This window comes from Bos taurus, chromosome 8 (assembly GCF_002263795.3).
Source record: "Bos taurus isolate L1 Dominette 01449 registration number 42190680 breed Hereford chromosome 8, ARS-UCD2.0, whole genome shotgun sequence".
Classification (NCBI taxonomy): Eukaryota; Metazoa; Chordata; class Mammalia; order Artiodactyla; family Bovidae; genus Bos; species Bos taurus.
Genome location: NC_037335.1, coordinates 2,033,728 through 2,055,749, shown reverse-complemented (window position 1 = coordinate 2,055,749; position 22,022 = coordinate 2,033,728). Strand labels below are relative to the sequence as shown.

General features: G+C 41.4%; 1 non-coding gene across 1 annotated transcript; it reads left to right on the top strand.

Moving 5' to 3' along the window:
- The first annotated feature begins 21,733 nt into the window (after positions 1-21,733).
- On the top strand, positions 21,734-21,806 carry TRNAC-ACA (transfer RNA cysteine (anticodon ACA)). Its single transcript has one exon. It is a non-coding gene; the product is annotated as a tRNA-Cys (tRNA).
- Positions 21,807-22,022: the final 216 nt, after the last annotated feature.

Sequence of the window (22,022 nt, the reverse complement as noted above, 5' to 3'; positions counted from 1 at the left end):
ACCCCATAGACTGTAGCCTACCGAGCTCCTCTGTCCATGGGATTTCCCAGGCAAGAATACTGGAGTGGGTAGCCTTTCCCTTCTCCAGGGGATATTCCCAACCCAGCAATCAAGCTGGGGTCTCCTGCACTGCAGACTGATTCTTTACCAAATGACATATCAGGGAAGCACACATTATTGGGGTGCCTGGAACCAAACCAGCAGTGTCTCTGAGGTTTGCTTATACTAAGCCCACACCCTGACACCTGGGCCATCACAGATGAAACATAAACTAGCTGAACCCATGACGATGGCCACGGCTTGAGAAGAAAGTTTGAAACCATAAATCCCGACCCAGAATCTGGATAGTTTTCAGGTAACAAGGTAGCAGTCCTCAGAAAGGTCTGCTGCAGAGCTCCTCTGATGTTTCGCAGAGCTCCTCTGATGTTTCACAGAATACACGGCAAGGAAATTCTCCGCCGGAACCTCCGCTCAGAGCCATCCCAAAGCATAGCACTCTAGAAAAAGGCTAAGGGGGCAAGCGAAAAAGCTCTGGAGCCTAATTCTTAGACGTGAAGCGCCCAGCCTGCCTGCAAGTCATAGCTGTACACATATATTACTTACTCCCAGCCTGCGTACCTTCATGTGTTTTCTTTCATCGCCTTCTGCAAATGCTCTGCATCCTGTAATACTCACAATAACTGAGATCCTTACCTCTGGGAATCTGCTCGGGGCACCCTCATCTCTGCTTCCTGCTTATATTCATCTGTGTGATCCCCACCCAGCCTTCAGAGAGAGTTTCAAATTCTCTCCCATCTTGAAGGTGTTTATGACAATTCTGGAAGTGATTCTCCCTCCTGTGGACTTAATCAAATTAGGCGTTGACCACATCTGTCTCAATAGATGACATCTGACCTTTAATTAATGTACCTCATAAGCTGGTTGTAAAAATTAAATGTGACAGTTAAAATAATTCATATAAACCTGTATAACATACTTTGTGGCATACAGTAATTGTCCAGTGTTAGCTATATTATTATGATTATTTCTTTTTTATCATTATTACATTATTTTATTATATTATTAAACTATGATATTTTAATTTCATCATAGGTATCATTGGTCTTTCCAACAAGGATAAAGGCAATATTATATCTAGTTTGCCCCAAATTTCTCAAACTCTTAACCCTGTGCTAAACACAGAATGTATCACCAATAAATACTTAGATGGTTAAAAACGGGACACTAAAATTGTTAACAAATAATGCCTTTTTACCCTCTGCATTTTCTGAATCACGTTTAGGTAGTAAAACAGGTGGAAGTATTCTTAGCAAAGACTTACAGTAAAAAATAGTTGTTAAAGTCCTCTGTCAAGGCAATAAACTGTCATTCCAGAAATAACTAGGTGGTCCTGACCCAAAGGTCTCAGGTGAGCTGTAAATTCTAGGGAGAAGATGGTTTATAGCCGCCAATCAATCTGCAGACATGTTTCCACATAAATTTCTGAAGGCTTGTGTTGGCTCACAGATTTCCTTGTCAGTGGAGTCCAGAAGGTTCGAAGCCTTAAGTCGGCAGATCCACTCCACAATGTACACATTTACGCTTTAGAAATGCCGCCCTGGAAGCAGCTGAGGAGAAATATGGATGGAACAAGGGGCAAATAAGAGACTATGACCAGGGCCCGAAGAGGAAACTGCAGACCCAATCTAAGCATCGCAGGGAAGGACCCAGAGGGCCGGAGTGCACCCTCACCCCATGCCTTTCCCAGGACCAGCTTCTCTGTGTTCAGTCCCCTCCTGCATGAAGCCCTCCAGTCTCCAGATTCTGCAAATGCAGTGAATTCCACCACAGTGGGAGTGCCAGGCCTCCTGTCCAGACCCCACAAAGTTTCTCACAGCTTTCACATCAATTTCTCATCCCCAGAGTCCATCTCCATTCAAGACACAACTCAGAAGTCTGAGAGTTTCCATTTGATCTCTTCTCTCTACATTTTCAGCCTAAATTTCTTTTTACTTTTCATTCAGTTTTTCCCAGAAGTCAAGATGAAATTAATTTATAAATAAATATACAAGAAAACTATTCCACTCTGTTAGTAATCCAATAATTTCAGGTATCATTATTTAGTTTTTCAGCAAAAAACACAATTCTTTTCCAAATGACAACAATACTTCCAAAGGTGAAGAGAAGCTTTTCAGCTCACAGCTGTTGAAGGCAGTGCAAATTATATAGACATTTTGGAAAACAGGTCAGAAAAAGCTATTCGGAACACCCCCACCACCAACAAAATTAAGCATCATGCCCATTGACCTCATAATGTCACCTGTAGGAAATTTTCCTTAAAAACAAAACAGGGGGATAGGAATGTCGTCAGACTATGTTCATTACATCATCATTTAAAATAGGCAAAAATTGGGAGCAATTTTAATGATTAGTTGAATTTCCTACTTTATGATAAAACTTCATCCTGTGTTTTTCCTTTCTTAGCAACCAATACATCTCTAATTAAATACCTACATTAAAAAAAAGTACAAACAATCAGGACAAAAGAAAATTAAGTAAAAGCAGAGATGAAGTTAATGCACAAAATGTGTGTGAACCCAAGTATAATTGCTGTTGTTAAAGATGACATTGCACAATCAAAGGTAAAGTAAAAGTGAGTGTAAAACCCAGAGCCATGCCCCCAGATAGTTCACTCCAGTCCAACTCCAGAGCACAGTGGGTGTTCAACCACACCCTTGAATAATGTTCATCCATTATTTGCCCTTCAAACTGTTCCCTATTTAACAACATAATATGGGCTTCTCTGGTGCCTCGGATGGTAAAGAATTCGCCTGTAATGCGGGAGACCTGGATCCGAGCTCAATGTGATTCTAGAGGCCAGACAGAAATCTCCATACACTGAAATGGAAGTACAAATTTTAAAACTTTCCTAAAAAGTAATATTTGTCAAGAGATACATTGTTCAAGCAGTGATCATTCGCCTCTAAAGACCTACTCTCTAAAAGAAGTATCACATATTGAGGAACTATGGATAAATTTTTTGGTGTGATATGGTAGCGTTGCAGTACTTTTGACCTTATGTTTTAGTGATAACTACTGATATTTAATAATGTCTGGGATTTGCTTCAACACAACCTGAGTAAGAGAGTATATAGATAAAACCAGACGGGCCGTGAGTTTTTAATTGTTAAAACTAGTGATGGAAAGAATAAAATTTCTGTAATAAAATATTCTCCCCTTTATTGTATCTATTTGACATTTTGCATAATAACATGTTAAAAAAAAGCTCATCAGAGATGCACTGATGGTGCAGAGATGAGCATTGCTGGGCTATGTGAAATAATCACCAATGCCAATCACTAATGGCATGGGGTATTCTAGTTATTGGCAATGGTGATTATTTCATATAGCCCAGAAATGCTCATCTTTGCAGCATCAGTGCATTTCTGATGAATTACAGTGTATCTATATGTTCAAGTATTATGCAGCCATTAAGAAATTCCTGTTTCCAAGGGAAAATTCATGATATTATTTAAATGCTCATGATACAACATTAAGTGGGAAAAAACTGTATGAATACTAAAAACCATATACAAAATGGGTCTTGGAGAGAAACCCTCAAAATTTGGGTGGAAGACCTTTTTCCAGAGAAAAAAGTTAGAAAGGAATTTTTATTAATATGTGAAAATATTAACAATAGTTATCCCTGTGTAGTCTTGTGTAGTTTTTATTTTCTTTTTAAAAGGTTTTAGCCTTTCCAGTATTTCTACTATGACAATGAATTATTTTTATATTCCACAAAGAGTCAGTGTTTTCAGGAACTTAAAAAGCAAAAAGAAACTCAGGTCTGTGCAGAGAATATAAGACTCTCAGGACATCACCTCTCACATCACTGGTTGAACACTGGAGCCCTTGTGGTTGACGGGGCTGGCAGCTGCTCACTCGCAGCATCCTGGAAGCAGGGGCTCGGGGTCCAATATGAGACCCTCACCCACATGTCTCCCATATGTGAAAAGATACCTGCAGCGGAGTCATTACAAACAGAGGAGCTATAAAGAGAAATGAATAATTGAGCAAAGTCATGAAACACAGAGGGATGTTACACACGTGTGGAGAAGTAAGAGGTGCTGTTTCCAGGTGTCCCCAGGAAGTGTAGAAAAACAATTTGAAACGCACCCAAAAGAGACAGCCTAGGTATAAAGAAGACAGTAATTGTCAAAAAGTCACTGTGAATTTTCTATTAGTGTAGAAATTTTTGACACAAAATGAAATTGAAGAAGTTTCAACTTAGTGGAAAGATATCCTGCATTCATGGATCAGGAAATTAATATCGTCAAAATGTCCATACTATCTAAAGCCATCCGTAGAGTCAATGTAATCTGTATCAAAATTCCAATGGCATTTTTCAAAGAAATAGAAAAAAAGCAATGCTCAAATCCACATGGAACCACAAAAGACCCTGAATAGACAAAGTTCTCCTGAGAAAGAAGAACAAAGCTGGGGGCATCACACTTCCTAAGTTCTACACTACAAATAAACTACTGTATTTACAGTCAATTAATATTTGACAAGGGATACTCAGTGAGGAAAGAACCGTCTCTTCAATAAATATGTTGGGAAAACTGGATGGTCATACACAGAAGAATGAAGCTAGAGCCTGTCTTATAACACCCACAAAAAAATAACTCAAAATGAAGTAAAGGTCTGATTATAAGACCTAAAACTGCAAAACTCCTAAAAGGAAACAGGGAAAAAAAATCTTCCTTGACTTTGGTCTTGGCAACATTTTTTTGGATATGACACCAAAAGCACAAGCAACAACCAAAAATCAACAAGTGGAACTAATCAACAAAATGCTCCTGCACAGAAAAGGAAACCATCAACAAATTAAAAGGAAACCTACAGAATGGGAGAAAATATTCACAAGCCATATATCTGATAAGGGATTAATGTCTAAAAACCATGAGGAATTCATACAATTCAGCGACAAAAGAACAAGCCAACTAAAAATGGGCAAAAGACTTGAATAGGTATTTTCCTGAAAGAGACACAGATGGCCAACAGGTACATGAAAACATGCTCAGCATCACTAATCATCAGTTCAGTTCAGTCGCTCAGTCGTATCCGACTCTTTGCGACCCCATGAATCACAGCACGCCAGGCCTCTCTGTCCATCACCATCTCCCAGAGTTCACTCAAACTCATGTCCATCAAGTCGGTGATGCCATCCAGCCATCTCATCCTCTGTCGTCCCCTTTTCCTCCTGCCCCCAATCCCTCCCAGCATCAGAGTCTTTTCCAAGGAGTTTACTCTTCGCATGAGGTGGCCAAAGTACTGGAGTTTCAGCTTTAGTTTCATTCCTTCCAAAGAACACCCAGGGCTGATCTCCTTTAGAATGGACTGGTTGGATCTCCTTGCAGACCAAGGGACTCTCAAGAGTCTTCTCCAACACCACAGTTCAAAAGCATCAATTCTTCAGTGCTCAGCTTTCTTCACAGTCCAACTCTCACATCCATACATGACCACTGGAAAAACCATTGCCTTGACTAGACGGACCTTTGTTAGCAAAGTAATGTATTTTTGCTTGGGAAATCCCATGGACAGAGAAGCCTGGTGGGCTACAGCCCATGGGGTTCAAAGAGTTAGACATGGCTGAGCAAGCATGCAGATGCCAATGTGAAATCTAAGAAAGCAGAACTCATAGAAACAGAGAGTATAGCCTGATGGCTACCAGAGGCTGGGGGTAGAGAAAATGGGGAAATGCTGATCAAAGATTATGAACTTCCAATTATGAGATGAATGAGTTCTGGGGATCTGAGGTATAGCATGGTGACTATAGTTCCCTGGTGGCTCAGAGGTTAAAGCGCTTGCCTGCAATGTGGGAGACCTGGGTTCAATCCCTGGGTTGGGAAGATCCCCTGGAGAAGGAAATGGCAACCCACTCCAGTATTCTTGCCTGGAGAATCCCATGGATGGAGGAGCCTGGTGGGCTACAGTCCACGGGGTTGCAAAGAGTCAGACACAACTGAGCGACTTAACTTTCATTTTCATATACTTGAAGGTTGCTAAGAGGGTAGATCTTAAAAGTTCTCACCACAAACAAACAAATAGTAACTATGTGAGTTATGGAGGTGATAACTAATTCTCCCATAGAAATCATTTCTCAATACGTAAGTGTATCAAATCATCCCACTGTACACCTTAAACTTATAAAATGTTATTATATCAAGAATATCTCAATAAAGCTGGGAAATAAGTAAATAACTAGGACCCTAATGCTGGGGGGCTGGCAATGGGGAAGATGGCTCAAGTTGAAGATTTTGTAATTGACACAAGAACAATATCAGTTTTCTACCATCTTAAAAATTCCGACCCCAAGATCTTTTTTTTTTTTTTTTGCCACTACACTTATTTTTTAATTGAAGGATAATTGTTTTACAGAATTTTGTTGTTTTCTGTTAAACATCAACAAGAATCAGCCATGGTACACCCATGTTCCCTCCCTCCCGAACCTCCGTCCCATCTCTCTCCCCATCCCACCCTTCTAGATTGTCACAGAGCCCCTGTTTGAGTTCCCTGAGTCACACAGCAAATTCCCACTGGCTGTCTATTTCACATATACTAATGTAAGTTTCCACTTGACTCTCTCCATACATCTCACCCCCTCCCTTCTTCCCTCCCCTCATGTCCATAGGTCTGTTCTCTATGTCTGTTTTTCCATTGCTGCCCTGCAAATAAATTCATCAGTACCATCTTTCTAGATTTCATATATTTGCATCAGTATACAGTATTGATATTTCTTTCTGACTTACTTCATTCTGTATAATAGACTCTAGGTTCATCCCCCTCATTAGAACTGCCAGTCCAAGATCTTTGTCATTCATCTCTGTTTATATTCATAACCACATCAAATGGAAGCTCCTTCCAGGGTCCAGGTGACAGGCACATCTGATTGTCATGCTACCAGAAAGAACACCACGCTGGGAGTTGTTTGGCATGCACAACTTGCTTGGGCATTAACTCTCAGAGAATCTGAATATTTACCAAACACTGGATGTATCCTTGGACTCAAAGTGAATGGAAAAGCCCTTGAGCCAAATGATTCTCTGACTTTTGAACATGTGAATTCAGCCAAAAAAATTTTTTTAAGTCTCATCTCAAAAAAGTAGCTTTAGTAACAGCATGGAGGTTACAATCCCTCTCTGGCTAGGTGTTAAAACTTCACACCCTCTCTACCAAAAGGAAATAGCTCCTCCTGACACTGAAGTGCCTTGGCCCCTAGAATACGCTCAGTGTTTTTCATCTTGAAGTCCTTCTACAAGAAGGAAAAAGAGAAGGGGAAACCTATCCAATTATGGTTAATCTTTAAGTAAAAATGATAATTCTAGAATTCTAAAATAAATATTCTTCCAAGTCATATTGTGTGAGTTCCAGGAAAAAGAAAGAAACAGAAATCTGAGTCAGTCAATGAGTCTGAAATATACTTCACATCATGATGCCCAACATCTTCAGAAATAAATCATGAACGACCTGTGCTGTGGAAGATTTATATGTTAAAGTTCACTCTGCAACTAGAGTTTCCTTACAATATCAATTTCAAATGACACCCTGAGGTTTTTTACAACAGCATTTGTCAGGTTATTTCATTTCTTATTATTAATTCCATTTTTACAATAGTATATTCAGTGGACACTTTATTGATCCTTGCTCCATCTAATTTTGCTTTCACAACACAGACAAAAATTTGGTTTGAAAGATAAGTCAGTATTATAACCCAGAATTATAACCAACTCACTGGTAACAGTGATGACATTGGCAAACTTGTGGCTGGATAGGCTGCGGTATTGAAGCCAGTTGAAAAGAATTCCTTTTTTGGAATTAAAATGTCATCTTTTACACATGTATACTCACATCTCCTTATGCATGTGTTAGTAGATAATTAGGAAATTATATAAGCTGTTCCACAGATCAGTATAAATATATGGCGATATCTTTATTTTTCTAAGTAACCAACAACTTGAACTCCACGTGCCATAGCAGCGGAAGTCCAATACTCCTTTATTCCACTAATACTTGCAGAGTGACCACTATGAGCCAGGCCTTGTTCTCTGCTTAGGACGCGTGAGTAAACAGCACGCAGGATCTCCAGCCCTCGGTCAGCTGACAGTCTCCCGGACCCTCCCTAAATCACCCAAACCTTAACAGCCTTCTCAGTCCAAAGGTGAGAGTGTCAGCCTGATTTCCACAGCTAAGCAAAGACAATCTGTATTCTCTGCGTAAGCCCATTACCCCATTGCTTCTTGCCAGCACATGGTGGCCAACGCCCCTGGTCCTGTCGCACTAATGGTGCTGACACCGAGTCTGATTTTCATGCTGGTCAGCTGAGAGGATATGCATTCAGTTCCCCCACAGACCCTGGTGGTTCTTAAGGAGGATAACCCAGCCTCCTCCAAATTAGAACAAGCCAGGGCAGGCTAGAATTTCCATTGCCTGGACTCCCTTTGTTGCCAATCCCCAGTTTACCCCAAGGGGACACACCCAGGAGCACTGTGCTGAGCTCTCAGCCTCCTGTAGACCTTGAGCCACCATCCCTCTGCCCTTCTAAGAAAGCCACATCCCTAGACACCAGACAGCTACTTCCTTTCCACTTGGGGACCCAGAATCTGAGCACACTCTCTGCTTAGAAATCGGAAGGACTCTCTTCAGTCTCCAGAAGGCATCACTTACACCATTCGTTCATCCTTTCATTCACTTTCCAAACACTTGCCGATGACCTACTCTGTATCAGGCTCAGCCCACAGCAGCAACTGCCCCCAGGAAGGCCCTCTGTGGAGGAAGCTGCCTTCACACCTGCCAAGATTGACAACATGACCTCTGACTGCTCTCTCCCTAAAATAAATGGGGGGAAACCACCATAAAAGGGACACTCAGTTGGGCATCCCATTACAGATTATATATAGATATATCATAGATATATATCTGTGTATATGTATCATATGTATGTATACACATGTATTATAAATTTTAAAAATCCAGATGATAATGAATACAGTGATGATGGAAATGATCAATTCCTTTACAAGAAATATTTCCACTAGAATTATTTTAGAAAGAAAATACACCTGAATTCTGAAATAAGCCAGCTTTGCAGCTGTTTCTTTTTTCCCCAAAAGCCTGTGTAAATAATTTCCTATTGACATGATCTAATCAGGGATCCATTTATTAAGAAAACTTTCTGCCTAGGACAAATCATTGACTCAGAAGGTTAGAAGAGCCCACCCCACGGTTGGCCCTGAACACCTGTGACCCCATCTCTCCCAAGTGGCCATCAGCCTATGAAGATGCCTCCAAGTTGAGAGTGCTTCCCCTTGAACCCCTCTCAGCTGAGTCTCGGCAGCTCTGGCAGTAATGAGCATCCTGCATCAAACTATCTGTGTCTCCCTCTAGCTTCAAGTTCTTGGTATTATATTTCTGAGTCATGTTATTCCTCTTCTCTTTGTGACAGACCTGAAATATGTGAAGATTTGAATCCCCATTTTTTTCTCTCACAATGATTTTCAATTATTTTCTTGCAACTATTCCCAATGACATCATTTCTAGTCCCTCTAGTCCCTTCATGAAATAAAGTCACTGTCTTCTGAACATACTTCATTTCTCCATCTGGAATTTACCCTTCTAAGAGTTTTCTTTAGGAAATGATCAGGTATATGAAAAAAACATTTGTCTACAATAATGTCATCACAGAGTTACTTACAGTTTTCAAAAATGTAGCATGTATAGCATACTTACATGATAAAATTTAAAAGTACATTGAAGAAGTAACTGAATGGCATTCAGATGTTTACTATGTTGTAAAGAGGAAGAAAAAGGATCTCACCAAAGTGTATAGTGAGATCATTCATGTGTATATATCTGTGTATGTTCAGGAAGATCATGTGACAAGACTTTAACAGTGGTTCTCTGCCGGGGACCAGCCCCGGCTGATCCAGGGTATTCGAAGCAGGGATGGCGTCGGCGACCTATTTATTTAAATATTTTATCAAAGATATAAAGAGTAATAGAATGAGGATAGCTCAGTAGGAAAATTCAGTGGAGAAAAGAGGCTGAGTAGCTTGGTTTACACAGGAGACCAATAAAACTTCAAGACAAGAAGTTTGCACCACTTACGTAGGCCGCAGGCGTCCTTCCGTTCTCCCGAAGGAGAGGAGACACTGAGGCCTCCCTGGTCAGATCTTAGAAGCCCAGGCATAATTAGTAAGCATGGTGGGTTCCGTGCTCCAGATGGAGACTCAGCCAGAATTTGGGAGAGAGAGCAACATGGGGAGACCAAGTTTCAGTGAACAAGGCCTGCACTTTATTTTCCAAAGTAGTTTTTATACCTTAAGTTGTGCACAGAGGATAATGGGGGAAGGGGTGGAGTCATGCAAGGACAGCAGTTCCTGGTCCTAATCAAAGCCAGGCTTTCAAACTTATCATATGCAAAAGTTCAGGTGAATTACATCATCTTCTGGCCAGGAGGCTTGTTAACATTTTAAGAAACTTATCTTTCTCTAAAGGTGATTATTCCAAAGTCAGGCACCAGCCTCCAAAAAAGCATTGGACAAAGCTGCATTCCTATAGGGCAAAGGTGAGGTGGGCTCAATCAAGAAAAGAATTAACTCAAGGGTCCAAGGTTACAAACATTGAGGCTACTACTTACATTTCTATACACCCATTATATCAGTCAATACACTGCCAAGGACACAGTAGGTAAGGAGTATGGAGACTTAGCAGCAAACATTGGCCCAATAAGTGAAAAACCCTTCACCAATACAATTTCTAATCAATCTTTTAACTACTCAAAGGAATCTGTGTTTAGACAGTTTAGAACATCTCCTGCCTCTCACAGTTGGGAGGCTCTGAACAATCACATGTGGCCGGAAAAACCTATTCAGGCAGGCTAGAGGATTTCCAAAGGAGTTTGTAGGTTAAACACTGTCACACCCAGGGATTATTAACTGGAGCTGTAAGCTAACTCTTTTTTCAGAGAGAGGCAGTGGGGGACAGCCCCCCCGTAAAGTCAGAGGTGTAGGTGAAAGCACAAAGCAGAAAGTAGGCAGACTCTGGTTTTGGGGGTAGATGCTCGAGAATTTCCAGGGGGACTCCTGAGGCTCAATCCCGCCTTTGCGTATGCCAAGCCTCCTTCCTCATGACCTTTGCCACGGGCGGAGCTCGCTCCCCGCAGTTCTCTCCCATGGATAAGATCACAGATGACATTTTACTTGATGGATTTTTCTGTACTTTCCAGATTTTTTATAGTTAAAATACACTACTTTGTAATAAAAGCAAATAATAAATGCTATTTTAAAAAGAAAGTTGCATTGCTAAAAGCTGAAACGAAAACACTGGAAGGAGTGAACCGATCGACTCACAGGGCGTGGGTCCTGACTTCCTGACTCTGATGCACTTCGGCTGACACTGCGTGACACAGGCATGGGTTTGCGGCCACATTACACAGTGCATTTGTTTTCAGAAGATGTTTACTAATAGCCTCTAAAACATTTCACAAACATTACTGCTAAGTCTCCCTCATTTTGTAATTGAACATTAGTTTGTTTTTTGTTTTCTCTTGCTGTAATTCATAAAATTTCTATTCTTAAGTGGCTTTCATTCTCATGCCCCAGTAGCCCAATAGCCTCCACCAAGCCTAGGACCTCTCAGTTCAGCAGCAGCTCAGCCAGGATGTGTCCTGAAAAGTGGTGAAGAGACGGGTCTGGATCTGAGCACGGTGACCACCACGGAGTTCAGCAACCAGGATGCTGGAGTAGAGACTGTGGAGGTTTAAGAGATGAAGTTGGGAGTGTCACGTGGAGTGACTGTGAGGAAATAGGATGCCCCAGCGAAACCTCTCATCAAATCAATACTTGCAAAACTACATCCATCATCAAAGGAGTGTTTCTGTCCCCCAAATAGAAAAAAACGAAGAAACATTAGCAAATATTTTCTCTCATTCAGTAGAGGTTAATATCCAAAAGTTATAAATAGCCCATATAGATCAATATCAAAACAACAAAAAACTTGATTTAAAAATGCCCAGAAGATCTGAATCGACATTTTTCCAAAGAAGATAGACAGATGCCAACAGGCACATGAAAAGATGCTCAGCATCACATTAATCATTAGGGAAATGCAGGTCAAACCACAATGAGATATCACCTCACACCTGTCAGGATGGCCATCATCAAAAGGAACATAAATAGCAAACCCTCAAGAGGATGTGGAAAAAAGGAAACCCTCATGTATTGTTGGTGGGAACATAAATTGACACAATAATGGAAACACATAAATGGAAAACAGCATGAAGGATCTGCAATAAAAACTAAAAATAAAATTCCCACATCCAAGTGGAGATGAAATTAAATAAAACTCTAAGATCCAGGTGACCTCTGGTTCACAGCAGCACTATTAACAATAGCCAAGATATGGAAGCAACCTAAGTGCCCATCAACAGATGAACGGATAAAGAAGATGTGGAACATATACGCAATGGAATACTACTCAGACATAAAAACAATGAAATTCTGCCATTTGCAACAACACGGATGAACCTAGAAATTATTACACTTAGTAAAATAAAGGAGACAGAGAAAGTAAATACTGTATGATATCACTTATATGTGAAATTGTAAAGAAAAAAATACAACAAACTAGTGAATATAACAAAACAGAAACAGACTCACAGATATAATGAACAAACTAATAAATATACCAGATATAATGAATAAACCAAGGGCTACGAGTTGGGGGAGGAAAATGAGGGGACGGACAAGATAGGGGTAGGGGATTAAGAAGCACAAAATACTATGTATAAAATAAATAAGCGACTAGGATACATCACACAGCACAGGGAAATATAGCCATTATTCTGTAATAACTTCCAAAGGAGTATAATCTATAAAAATGTTGAATCACTATGTTGTACATATGAAATTAATATGGTAAATCAACTATACTTCAATTAAAAAAACAAAGAAAAAAACACCAAAACGTGACCCATACTCCGATTTCTATAAAACTTGTGACCACTATGACTTCAGTAACTAGGGCAGATATTCACTTCTCAGACAAAGTTATTTTTAAAAATATTCCTGAGGATAGTTTCCATGCAGTGCCTATAGTCTGCAGTGGATTCAAGAAAATATTGCAAAGTGGGGGATCTGTCTCATTGCTTCCTCTCATGAAAGTGATTCCAAAAGTGCTACCTAATTGCAGACACATTCGGTGCTGAAGTTCCTTTGATTCACAAAGACAGAAAGTCGTCGGTGAGGATAGGGCAGCTTTGTTCGGTGATGTTTAGAAGTGTGTGGCCTCGTGAACGACAAGGCTGACACTGCAGCTGTCATGCCACTGCCGACAAGCTACTCTGGGCTTTAACCAGGGAAATATAAGATTTCTTACTCAGGCAGACTTTCCTGGCGAGCTGTTTTCAGAACAAATAAGGCTGACTTTGAGACTGTCATCACCAAAATACAAGTCTCAAAGAGGACAAATGAAGATTCAGGCTGTTGCTATTTGAATGATTGGTGACCTAGACCACAAAAAGGCGAACTATCTATTTAGTCATGTCCCTCTGTAAAATATTGTTCTGAAATATTACATTAATTATACAATTGCATGTGTTTTAAATAGTGTACTTATGTGTTCATAAATACATGTTTTGAACTATCACATCCTGGTGTGTCTTTGCTTATTTTCTTCTATTATGCTTCTAAAGTTAAGAGACAACAATACTAAAGCAACAACAACAAATCACATAGTCCTTGGTATTTATTCCCATCAAGCTTCTTTAAAAGTTTGGTTCATCTGTCTAGCACGTTGAGACCTCTTTCATCATCTGATTCTGTCATTTTGTTCCTTTATTAATCCTGTTCACTCTGCATCACTCACAGATGTGCAAGAGTGTCCCCAGGATCTTTATCCAAGTCCCTGATGAATGTACCCAACAGAACAGGATCCAGCATGAAGCCGGAATACTCATCCTCATCGTCAGATTAACACCTTGTACGTGCAGGTGTTCAGCTAGAAACCCATCAAGCCAGCAGCCCATGATTTTCCCTCTGTGTAATATCACCTATCAACAAAAGACTTTACAGAGGACATTTGACTTTTCCAAGAAATTCAGAAAATGACCTTTTCGTTTCACACATATCGCATGAGATCAGACAGGTGAAAAATGTATTAAAACAGAGTTGAGCCATATCTGAAGAGTGAAGAGACCTACACAGTCTTGGTTCCTATGACTGTCTCAAGCAGACGAACCCTTTAGCAAGTGCATTCACTCCCTGAACTGACACTGCACCGTGAACCTGCCCTATAAATAGGAGTCGGGGGGGCCAAGGCTTCTTCCTTTCCTTTTTTCCCACATTGCTGAGCACACTGCTCATACATCATATCATGGAGTCTACTCCTGGCAAAATAGAAGCTCCTGTCTGCCCATCCCATATGTGGAGAGGACTCACGAGCTCACAGAGAGAAGCATACGTGTAGGTTAGCCAAAACGTGTATCATGCTTAAGGCATGGGGCATAACACTGACTCCCAACTTAACAGGTGATAGGGTAATGGGCTAAAAATACCTCCCGGTATAGGCAGTGTGATGAAGCTACAAATATGGTCATCATCTCAGTTGTGGTCATCAGTTGCAGAGGGCTTGGAACAAAGCACAATAGTGTCTCCACTTAGTAACGATAATGACCCCTTGCCTGACAGCTGCCGACCCAGGCCATCCCAGAACCACCCACAGGGCTCACACACATGAATGGGATGCCCATTCCCAGTGACAGATCACCAACCTACAGACCCATCAGGGGAAGGACCCAGCACTACCTAGCCAAGCCCATCCTTTGCTGACTTCTGTCCCCCTTTAGCAGTCGAGTCCTGCTCTACCCACATTCTCATTGTCCTACACACAAGTCCTCATTCTGCTGCTTTTTGTTCCCTCTCAATAGACGTCAGTGTGTCCTCTCCCCTCAAAGCACCCACAACAGAATGCAGTTATTATGTGCTCAGTCATGTCCGAGTCTTTGTGGTACCATGAACTATAGCCTGCCAGGTTCCTGGGCCCATGGAATCTTCCAGGCAAGAACACAGAGGTGGGTTGCCATTTCCTACTCCAGGGGATCTTCCTGACCTAGGGATCGAACCCATGTCTCTTGCATCTCCTGCAGTTATCCTTTCCAAAGGCAGAAAATGGATATATTTTTTTTTAATTGTCTGGCATACACACTCTAGTGGCTGAAGAGATCTTTTTCTATGTGTTGGGAAATTTCCATTTTCTCCAGAGTCTTCTAAATGCACCAGGGAGAAAACCTTGTGTTTTCACACCAAAAGGTGAGCCTCAGCTGCACACAGAACACAAACTCCATAAACATCAGTGAATGAATCAGTGAGTCAATGTGCTTCCTATGAAATGCTTTGGATGGAGTTAAGAGGACTATGTGTGGATATCGAGGTATGTGACACTGCAAGACACTCCTTTGGGAAAAAAAGGAAAGAGCTAAATTGTGGGGCTCTGGGAAGCAGTGACGTGGAGAGAACAGGGGCTGAGGCAGCAGGGAGGTTTGGGCTGAGGCAGCAGGGAGGTTTGAACAGAGGCAAGGGTCAGCGAGAGGCTGGCACGGACATCAGAGAAGATGTGCAGTGCAGGCCAGTGCAGGCCAGAGATGCAGAAGAGTCACATATCCAGTGCAGGTCAAGCCCAAAGCAGCCTGGTGAGTCCAGGCTGAAAGCCAGCACGAGAGAGACACCTAGTGTCCAGTGCTTAGGACTCAGACTTGCTGCTCCATCACTGCACAGGAGTCTGGGGAAGTTTTCATTGCACTCTCACCCACACCTCTGTGAACTGGGGCCAGTGAACCCACCCTCCGCAGAAACACTGATCAGGGTGCAGGAGAAGGTGAGACACCCCAGAGGAAAGCTCTAGAGGTGCAGACTACACTGGACAGCGTAGGAAACAGACCTGCCTGTAACTGAGTCCTTGGTATGTGGTACACTCTCCACCAAGACCCTTCGTGCAGCCCTGAAGTTCAGAGTGTTATATACATACAAACTCTGTGTGAGGAAATCTCGAGTGTGTGAGTCATTCACACAGACACACAGCTAGATGGCAAGTTCGAACCCAGGTCTGTCTCCAGAAACTCCAGGACCTCCCACTGTGGGTCCCGCAGCCTGCCACTCCAACCTATTTCAGTACAAGAGGGAATCTGGTGTAAAAGAAACATTTCACCATGAACACTGCATTATCTCTATTACAGAGGCATGTTTCTGTCTGATTCATTTCACTTATTTTTTTTATTCTCCAGTATATTCTTCAGTATATATAAAATGTCATTTTAACAATTGTTAAAATTTTATGAGCAGATATTTTTATACTCACTTTCAAATAAAATATTTATTATTTCTTCTCAATGAAAGCTCCCTAATTTTCCAAAGAGGCATGAATTCATTTACATCACCTGAAGTCATAAAGCCTATTAGTAACATAGGACAAAAGTCCCCATTCACCCTGCACTCCATGCCCACGTCTTCCCACGGACCATGACTCTTGGGTGACTCTTCTGTCTAATGTTCTCTGTGAAGAGGTCTGCCCTACTCATGTGACTTGGGTGCTATTTCACAGTGTGAAACAGCTATCCATCTATTCCAGAAATGGTTAAGCATTACTCAGAGGCTCCAGGCACTAGGGAAGCAGTCAGTTCTGGAAACGAGAGGAAAGGGATGAGAAAGTGTGGCTGCCCTCAAGGACTTCTCAGCAAGGAAGGAGGAGCGAGGCAGACTTATATGCACTATGACGGATCCTGTGATAAACCTGCAAAGGTGGTAACTTGAAGCCAGGAAGGACCCGAGGATAAGCGTCAGCGAGGTAGGAGACGGTAGGACAAGTCAGCATGCATGTGTCCTTTGCTTCAGCAGGCCATCTTTCTGGATCACCTCCCCACAGGTACTGCTCATCAACCTCCTTACACAAGCACCCCCTTCCCCACCTCCTGCTCACACACGTCCTGCCCAGCCTTGTGTCATGAAGTGCCTCGTCACGCTACATAGTCTAAGACATCTCCAGCACCCCTGACCTCCACCTTCAACCCCGTACTATGTAGGAGAACAGCTTCTGTGGGTAACTGCTCTAATACGGCAGGAGTTTCTAAAAGCCAGACTAGAGAATCCAATACAGCCCAAATTGGGAATCCCATCCGTCTCAGAACAAGCTGCAGGCAGAGCTCCCCTGCAGAGTGCGGGCCACTGCACATCTCAGGTAAGATCAGGCCTCCCTTAACAAGGCTGCATGTGCTCCGCGTGAATAAAAGCACACACACACCAGAGGCTCTCTCTTCACAGGAGAAGGCTGCCACAGTGACTAGCACCGAGCAGCTAGAAAAGAAAGACGCCCAAATAAATGTCCCACCATTCATGTTTCCTGAGTGTGTTGATGACACAGTCCCTGCCAGCACACACACATACACCCAAAAACAGCCAAACAAGACCCAGAACCTGTCAAGCAAGGATGTTTTCCTACAATGAATTCCACTGTTGTCTGGATGCAAGCTGTTCCCAGGGGTGAGCACCATGCTCGCACAGCCAGTTTTAATCTCTACGGTTGCTTACACACAATTCGCTGAGGAGATGCACAAAATACAAACAGGTCATCCTGCCTTTTAAAATTTATGATAATAAAATTCACAGTTTGCATTTATTTCCTGCTTCTCACAGATGTTTGTAAAGCATCACCTTTTTAAACACCTTGTTTCAGGTTTTAGCAATTTTCCCCCACATTAGCTTAGCAAGCTGTTTTTCAGGGTTGAACCAGGAACTTCAGCCAAACACTGTGAATCCACATGACCAAGTTTGATAACTTATAAAATAACAGAACCTTAAACTGTTAACTCAACTTTTGGCGAACCTTCTTCTAATCATCACATAGCAATTTCTTCTGCTAAAAAAGAAAAGAAAAGGAAGGGGGCATGCGTCATAAATATCTTTTTTACACATAATTCTATTTCTTACCAGCTTTATTTAGAGAAAATTGACATACAACATCATTCAAAGCTAAAACGCAAGTTGTTTAGTCGTGTCCGACTCTTTGTGACCCCATGGATTTTACAGTCCATGGAATTCTCCATGCCAGAATACTGGAGTGGGTAGCCTTTCCCTTCTCCAGGGGATCTTCCCAACCCAGGGATAGAACCCAGGTCTCCCATGATGCAGGTGGATTCTTTCCCAGGTGAGCCACAAGGGAAGCCCAGGAATACTGGAGTGGGTCGCCTAACATCATTCAAGTTTAAGGTATCTTATGTGATTATTTGATGTACGTATACATTGCAAAATGATTACCACAATAAGGTCAGTTTTATCCATCATCTCATCTAGTTACCTTTTGGGTTTTTCGTGATAACTTTAAAGGTCTTCTCTCATCAACGTTTTAAGTACACAATAGAGTACTGTACACTGTAGTCACTATGTGTACATTACATCCCAGTTCTTCATCACTTAATAGCTAGGAGTTGGTGCCTTTGACCATCTGCATCTATTCCCACCAGTTCCACACATCGCAACCAATATGTTTCCAGTTTTTAGATTGTGCATATAAGTCACACAGGGTTTGTCTTTCTCAGACTGATTTATTTCACCTAGCACAATGCCCTGAATGTTCATCCATGCTGTCACACACAGCAGGGTTTTCTCCTTTCATGGCTATGTATCAATAATATCCCACTGTGTATATGTCACATTTTCCCATTCATTCATCAGCAGATAGTTACATTGTTTCCATATCGTAACTATTATAAACAACAATGCAATGAACATAAAGATACAGATATAATATTGTGTCCTTCAGATAAGTACTCAAAAGTGGGGTTGCTGGATTACATGGTAGTTCTATATTTAATTTTTGGGGGGACATCAACATTGTTTTCCATAATAGTTGCATCAATGTACATTCCCACCAACAGTGGAGAAAGGGTTTCTCCACATCTTCACTAACAGTTTTTCTCTTGTCTTTCTGACAATGGCCATTCTGTCAGATGTGAGGTGATATCTCATCGTGGTTTCAGTTTGCATTTCCCTGATGATTCCCAGAAACAATGACAAACTTTATTTTCTGGGGCTTTAAAATCACTGCAGATGGTGACTGCAGTATGAAATTAAAAGACACTTGCTCCTTGGAAGAAAAGTTATGACCAACCTAGATAGCATATTCAAAAGCAGAGACATTACTTTGCCAACAAAGGTCCATCTAGTCAAAACTATGGTTTTTCCAGTAGTCATGTATGGATGTGAGAGGTGGACTATAAAGAAAGCTGAGCACCGAACAATTGATGCTTTTAAACTGTGGTGTTGGAGAAGATTCTTGATAGTCCCGTGGACTGCAAGGAAGTCAAACCAGTCAATCCTAAAGGAAATCAGTCCTGAATATTCTTTGGAAGGACTGATGCTGAAGCTGAAACTCCAATATTTTGGCCTCCTGATGCAAAGAACTGACTTATTTGAAAAGACCCTAATGCTGGGAAAGACTGAAGGCAGGGGACTACAGAGGATGAGATGGTTTGATGGCATCACTGACTCAATGGACATGATTTAGAGCAAGCTCCAGGAGTTGGTGCTGGACAGGGAAGCCTGGCGTGCTGCAGTCCATGGGGTCGCAAAGAGCTGGACATGACTGAGTGACTGAACTGACTGACGATTACTGATGCTGAACACATTTTCATGTACCTATTGGCCACCTGCGTGTTTCTTTTGGGAAACTATTCAAGTCCTTGGCTCATTTTTAATTGGTTTGTTCCTTTGTCCCTGAGTTGTATGAGTTCCTCATATATTTTGGATGTTGATTCCTTACCAGTTTTATGATTTGCAAATTTTTTCCCATTCTTAGGTTTCCTTCTTATTTTGTTGATGAAAATGCACAGAGCTTTTTTGTTAACATAGTTCCACTTGTTGAGATTTTTGTTTAGTTGCTTGTGCTTCTTTTTGCCATATCCAAAAAAATCATTGCCAAGACCAAATCAAGAAGCATTTTCTCTTGTTTCCTTCTGGGAGTTTTACAATTTCAGGACTACCTTTTAACTCTCTGATTTAGTGGGGTTTTGTGGGTGATATAAGACAGGGGTCCAACTTCATTCTTCTGCATGTGATTATCGTTTTACCATCACCATTTATTGGAGACTATTCTTTCCCTCCATTGAATATTCTTGACTCCTTCATCAAATATTAGTTGACTGTAAATTCAGGGTTTTATTTCTGGCTCTCTGTTCTGATCCACTGGTCTATGTTTTTTTATGCCAATACCATTATAGCTTTGAAGTATAGCTTGAGAGTGAAGTATAGATAAAAGTAAAAAAGGAGAGTGAAAAAGTTGGCTTAAAGCTCAACATTCAGAAAACTAAGATCATGGCACCCAGTCCCATCATCACTTCATGGCAAATAGATGGGGAAATAGTGGAAACAGTGGCTGACTTTATTTTGGGGGCTCCAAAATCACTGCAGATGATGACTGCAGCCATGAAATTAAAAGACGCTTACTCCTTGGAAGGAAAGTTATGACCAACCTAGACAGCATATTCAAAAGCAGAGACATTACTTTGCCAACAAAGGTCCATCTAGTCAAGGCTATGGGTTTTCCAGTGGTCATGTATGGATGTGAGAGTTGGACTATAAAGAAAGCAGAGGGATGGTATGGGGAGGGAGGTGGGAGGGGGGTTCAGAACTGGGAACACGTGTACACCCGTGGCAGATTCATGTTGATGTATGGTAAAACCAATACAATATTGTAAAGTAATTAGCCTGTAATTAAAATAAATAAATTTAAATTAAAAAAAAAAAAAAAGAAAGCTGAGCACAGAAGAATTGATGCTTTGTACTGTGCTGTTGGAGAAGACTCAAGAGTCCCTTGAACTGCAAGGAGATCCAACCAGTCCATCCTAAGGAGATCAGTCCTGGGTATTCATTGGAAGGACTGATGCTGAAGCTGAAACTCCAATACTTTGGCCACCTGATGCGAAGAGCTGACTCATTTGAAAAGACCCTGATGCTGGGAAAGATTGAGGGCAGGAGAAGGGGATGACAGAGAATGAGATGGTTGGATGGCATCACCAACTCAATGGACATAAGTTTGAGTGAATTCTGGGAGTTGGTGATGGACAGGGAGGCCTGGCATGCTGCAGTTCATGGGGTCACAAAGAGTTGGGCACAACTGAGCGACTGAAATGAACTGAACTGAAGCATAGCTTGAATCCAGGAAATGTGGTAACTCCAGTTTTGCTCTTCTTTCTCATTATTGCTTTGGCTGTTCAGGCTCTTTTATAAATCCATACAAATTTTAGGATTTTTTTTCTATTTCTGTGAAAAATGACATTGAAATCTTGATAGGAATTGCATTGACTCTATAGACAGCTTTGAGAACTTTGGGCATTTAAACAATATTAATTCTTCTGATCTATAAACACAGGATGTCTTTCTTTCCATTTTTCTGTGTCTTCCATTTCTTTCATCAGAGACATAGTTTTCAACGTAGAGATATTTCACTCCTTGGTTAAATTTATTCTTAAGTATTTTTTTACCGATGATATTCTGAATGGGATTGTTTTATTTCTTTGTTAGATGTTTCATTGCTAACATACAGGAAAGCAAATGATTTCTGTATGTTTACTTTGTATTCTACAGATTTACTAAAGGCATGTTTAGGTCTAAGAGTTTTTGGTGACATCTTTAGGGTTTCCTGAGCTTCCCTGGTGGCTCAGATGGTAAAGCGTCTGCCTACAATGCAGGAGACCCAGGTTCGACCCCTGGGTCAGGAAGATCCCCTGGAGAAGGAAATGGCAACCCACTCCAGTACTCTTGCCTGGAAAATTCCATGGATTGAGGAGCCTGGTCACAAAGAGGAGCCTGGTGGGCTACAGTCCATTGGGTCGCAAAGAGTCGTACACGACTGTGCAACTTCACTTCACTTTTACTTTAGGGTTTCCTACATACAGTAAGTCCCCTACAAATGAACTTTCAGGTTGCAAATTTTCA